Source organism: Eleutherodactylus coqui, chromosome 3 (genome assembly GCF_035609145.1).
Source record: "Eleutherodactylus coqui strain aEleCoq1 chromosome 3, aEleCoq1.hap1, whole genome shotgun sequence".
Taxonomy (NCBI): Eukaryota; Metazoa; Chordata; class Amphibia; order Anura; family Eleutherodactylidae; genus Eleutherodactylus; species Eleutherodactylus coqui.
Window position 1 is genome coordinate 80,211,864 of NC_089839.1, and position 6,000 is coordinate 80,217,863.

Genomic DNA, 6,000 nt, shown 5'->3' on the forward strand with positions numbered 1-6,000 from the left:
AGACACTAAATATCAGACTACAATGTTTAAATTATTGTGACTTCCATTCCAGTTCGAGTAACGTTCTTCAAGTTTGCTCCCCAAGAGACTATTTGGTGATAACATTTCTAAAGTTTGCACCCCAAAAGACTGCTTGGAGAACTTTTTTGGTTAAATTGTTACCTTTTTTGCTTGTTCATTGCCTTTAACTAATGATCTCTTTCAGGCTACTATCTCACCAGCATTAATAATTTCAGTTGTGATTCATGACTTGACTAATTTTCCCTCCTTTCCAGGTTGTACAGCAGACAGTTTATTTAATATGTGTGTTGTATTTTATGCTGAAAATGTAATTGCATACTGTAGCCTTTGGGGAGAAGTAGTGTGTATAGACCCCATAGTAATTTGAGGCCTAGGGCTGTGCCTTAGCTCAATCTATTGTCCTAGGAAAAATGAACAAATTCATTCTGTAATGTCAAGCTGCCAGATCAAGCTGTTAACCTGTACTGACCTTCGGGCTCCTAGAGCAAACGCCAAAGACAGCTGTTTTAGTAAGGGGGAATCTGCAGTGACCTGGAAATGTGGAACTACAGTACAAAAGTACTTAACTGCAGGTCAGGAGCAACTGTCCTTGCTACATCTCAGGTAACAGACAGCAGTGATGCTGGATTTCCCTTAATAAGAAGATGCAGTCAGAATAAGGAACTGAATAGTTAATGTTACTTTACTGTAATTACTGCAATTTTACTATAATACAGTTGCTGAAGGACCTGGGATGATGTCATAGATCACATGACCCAGCAGAAGTAAGAATTCACATGATTGGGTGAGGGGTGGAGCTAATCACAGCCAAGCTGAAATAAGATCCTTGAGTGGAAGAAGTAGGGTGGACTTCTGGTCTCTCTCATCTGTGGCGTATGGAAATTCGAAAAGTCAGAGCAGTAAAGTCAGAGCAGTACAGTCAGAGCGGAGAGAGATGGAAACGCAGGGGGGATAATGGCCACAGCAGTTATTTAGATCAGTAGATGGCAACAAAACGTATTTTTCTTTTAACCCCTTCCTGACCAGAGATTTTTTTAGTTTTTTTGTCCCCGCCTTCCAAGACCCAAAACTTTTTTTATTTTTCCATTAGTATAGCCATACAAAGGTTTTTTTTTTTTCTTTGCAGAATGAGTTGTACTTTTTAATGGTACCATTTTATGTACTATATAATGTATGGGAAAACGTTTAAAAATGTTTACAATTTTTAATGACTGTGTCCTCAAGGGTTACATGGCTATTGACATGGACCGTGATTATCATGGCCGCATAACTGGACAAAACAAAACCATTGATTTCAATGGTTTAATTTTCACTAGCAGGGCTCTAGCCTTTTAGTAATATGTGCCAGAAAAGATAGGACTTGCCCTATCCTTCCCGTACGTAGTTAATACTACATGCAGGAAAGGTAGGGCAGGAACTATCTTCCCGTAGTTTTTTTTTCAAACTCATGAGCACCCTGCACAGCTTGAAAAAAAACCCACCCCATGCATGTGCAACTAGGCTCCGTAGCAACAAGCGTAGTTGTGCATATGGCTGTCTGTTATCTGCTAGGAAATAGATAAATCAGCATACTACAGCAATGTATCTACCTTTTGGCCTTGCAGATGCTTTACATAGAGTAATCTGTTTGTCCTAGAGCGCCTCTTAAGGAACATTTTACTTTATAAAGCCGTGTACATTGTGTAAAACTGTTGAGAATCAGCTGCCATATGTAATGCTCAGCTGTAGATGGCAGCATTACTCTACACACTGCAAATAACAGTACAATCTTGATGATATTTATTTTTGTAAGCACCTAACATACTTTTCTGCATCATTTTTATGGGAAAAGTGATATAATGAATATCTACCATACCCCAGAAAATGTTATATTTGTGATTGTACTATGCAAAGTTATAAACCTTAATGAGCATTTCAAAGAACATGTAAACTTTTGTAGCCATACATGTAAAATTCGGCTTTTTGGATGAAGCTTTAAAGGTTGCCTGTGGAATGGCCACTTTTTTGTGTTTTCATAGAAGGTCCCCCTAAAAATATGCTGATTGCTGAACATAGTTTATCTTACTTCTGCGACCCTCCATGATAAGCTGTAATCGGTGGGGAGAAACATGGCAGCACGTATTCAATTTCCCAGTAGTGTTAATGTCTACTGTAGTCAATGGCTAATAGAAGGAGGTTCTGACCATCCTTTGCTACATTGTATATTGCCTTTAGAGCATAGGAACAGAAATTTCCTAAGGATGACAACTTCTTTAAATAGATTGCACTTTCAGCAAACTTGTGCTTATGTGATCGCCATTGTTAAAAAGTGCAAATCTTTTTACTTACCTAAAATGATGTTTTTGTGAAGCATCACTCTAAAGTGCTAATTACGAGGGGCCGCTCTTCCATCTAACATGCTATTGTCATGCAAAATCTGCCTTTAGGAGAAGGAACACCATGACAGGTTACAGGATGTGTGTCTATGTGTCGGAGTCTTGCTTGCTGATATCTCAAACTGCTGTTAGCAAGCTACAGAGAGAGTGTAAGGGAAAGCTCTTAACTCTGAGCTTCCACCCATCAGCTTAGGGAAAACTGAGAATTAGAGATAGAGCCAGCAAAGGAAAAATTCCATACATGAGTCATATAATGACCAGTACTGCTACATCTCATGTACACGTGACAGCTTATTCTGAATTTACCTGAGAGTATGAGTACACTTCAAACATTTTTTTATGATAAAAATGCACATTGAAAAGCCTTTGTAAAAAATAAAAAACATCCAGTCCCTAGAAGTTATTGTTTTGCAACAAAACTCGGCATGCATTTACATCTCAAGCAGATATGCAATTGATTTGAGTTGTTGCGTGATTAGATGAATGGTCTTGGAAGCTTGATGACTAGTAGGCAGGAAAGCACCATAGGATTTGAGAGTTTAATGGTAAGTATACTATATCCTCAGTAATGAGGGTTGGGTATCTCACCTTATGCTTAAGTTCATTTCAGGGTCAGAAGATAATCATCCTGATTATCTGCCCCAGTAACAGCTGGCCTGACAATAGTATTCGATTGGCCAGTGCGGAAATGGGGGGAAGAAGAGGAGTAGAATTGCTGGCCTAGTGACAAGGACTGATTGGCTGGCTATAAAAGAGCGGGAAAGTGCTGTTCTATAAGAACCATGGAGATCAGTTATGCACCAGCAGTTAAAAGCCAAAATCCAAGTTAAAGCTCCCATGCCCTCCTCCCCTTTTTTTAACTATATTGTGGTATTCGATTAAGAGGGTGGTTTCTGTGGTATAAATTAATTGGTTGGGATGGGGACTTGATTTGGTAGGAGCTTGTTGACTACTAGATGGCTCTACGATGCAGAGAAGAGATTTCACCCAGTTAATAGAGTTTGCGTTATTGGAGTGCGAGAAGTTGAATGGTTGTATCAGCGAATTGCCCGTCACCTAGGCCATTCTGAGCAGACTGTTAGGAGGTGTTGGGACCAGTGGATGCATACGGGCACACACACAAGGTGATTGGGCTCAGCAGGGGCGTAAGTAAAGGCTCAGGGGCCCTGATGCAAAAGGTGAACTGGGCCCCCCCACTATCTGTATCTGTACCCATACCCATACCTAAACCATGCTGCACAGAGACATAACTTGAAGCTTCTGGGCCACAATGCAAAACCTGTAAAAGGGCCCCCAACTATAATGCTTTATTCATAGTACTCGGCTCCCTATATGGAGAAGAGAGGCCTTATGGGCCCCCTAAGGCTCCTGGGCCCGGGTGCAACCGCATCCCCTGCACCCTCTATAGTTACGCCCCTGGAGCTCAGGACAGCATCGACAAACCACCAAAAAAGAAGATTGTCTGATCGTCTCACAAGCACGAGCAGCTCCGACAGTTTCATTATCCACCATCCAAAGACAGGTGGCACTATAGTTACAAGCCCATGTGTCAGTCCGAACCATCTCCAGGCACTTCGCTGAAGGACATTTGGACTCACGGCACCCATTATGTGTACTGCATTTCACACTCACCATCTCCTCCGTTTGCAATGGTGATGTGAACAGTAAAACTGGACTGCTACAGAGTGGAACCAGGTTGACTTTAGGGATGAATCCAGGTTTTGTTTGGGCACTAACAACGGCTGTGTTCATGTATGGAGACCTAGGGGTGAACGGCGCCTTAATCCTGCCTTTGTTGTGGAGCGGCACACTGCCCCCTGTTGGTGCTATGGTGTGGGAGGGCATCACATACAACAGTCAGTCACCCCTAATAGTGGTACAAGGGACAATGACAGCTCAATGATATGTTCAGGACATCCTGTGGCCACATGTGTTCTTCTCATGGCGGCTTCCAGAGGGTATCACAGGAATATCTCCACAACATTGTCACACTTCTGTGGCTACCCGGCACCAGATTTATTGGCAATAGAACATGTATGGGACCATCTGAAATGCCAGCTTTGACAGCTTACGAGTTGGCAGGATCTGCAGGCTCAGTTACAGAAAATGTGGTGATATGCTGCACAATACCATAAGGTACCTGTGTGCCTCCATGATTGCCCATATCACCTCTTGTATCCAAGCTAGTGGCGGTACAACAGGGTACTAGAGCCTACATGCCCGCCCGTATCACATCTTGCATCCAAGCTAGAGGCAGCATAATAAGATACTAGAGCCTCATGCTCATGAAAAATATAGATGTGTTTATTCAGCTTTGATAAGCATTCCCTTGCTTGTTCCATGTCTGTCTTGTATAGCATGTACAAGGTTTTGAAATTACATCATCCTTACTAATGTTATGCTTCCTTTATCTTGCTGACATTCCACTCATGAGAACCAAAAGTCTTGTGATTTCTCCACACAGCTGAGCGCGTTTTCAAGCAAAAAATGCCTCGTATCACTGCAGTAAAGTTGCGATCCTCCGGCGTGGCTTTCCGCTATGTCGGAGGATCGGCAAGTGTTACCCATTGTTTTTAATGGGAAACCTCGCATCGCACTAGCGTGTACATAGTACGCCATGCAATGTATTTTCCTGCCCCATTAAAAATGTTTCGAAGAATGCGAAAAGATAGGTAATGCCACGATGGGGTGCAAGAAAGAATCACTCATGTATATGACTATACTCAAAAGAATGGGGTTCATACTCGCACGAGATTTGTGCATCTCTTAATTTTCTAATCCAAGTGAAAATGGTCTTAGGGTAAGTTCACGCATAGCGGAATTGCTGCAGATTTTCTGCACTAAACTCTGCATCAAATTCCATGTCAAAATCTGCACCAAAATCCACACCATATGGTACAGATTTAGTGCAGTTTTACATGTCCATATATGGAACTACGCAGTTTTTTTTTCATGCTTGGGCTTTTCAAACTCCATGTCATAGCGCAGGAGTTTGTAATAAACAGTGGGAAGCTAGTTCCTACCCTATCGTTCGCGCGCGTAGTGTTAAAAGAGCTGGCAAAAAACGAAACCAATGGTAAATATACGGCCACATAACAGGACATAAACACTCCCATATGTTTAAGCCCTATGTTTCAAATTTTTTTCTGGATCTGCATCAAAGTCTAGAACTTGCGAACACACCATAAGGCTTCCTACACATGGGAGAGCGTGATATCAGGCTGAGAAAGTTGGCCCGATATTGCGCTTGCCAATATGCGATTTACCCTCGAATGCGGGACGTTTTTGATTGTGTGCACCTGTAGTTTCAAGCGATGGTGATAATGACGCAGTAAAAAGAGATATCTTACAATTTGAAAAAGACCCTCTAATAGAATCCAATGAAAGTATATACTGTATATACTCAAGTATAAGCCTAGTTTTTCAGCACATTTTTTTGTGCTGAAAAAGCTCCCCTCGGCTTATACTCAAGTCAGGGAAGGCTTAAAAAAACCCCTCCATACTCACCTTCCAGCCAGTGTCTGTGTCTCTGGCGGTGGTGCAGCAGGCTGAGTGAATTCTCTCCCCGCTGTCATCCCCCATCATCCTCTTTGCTCGGCTCTGT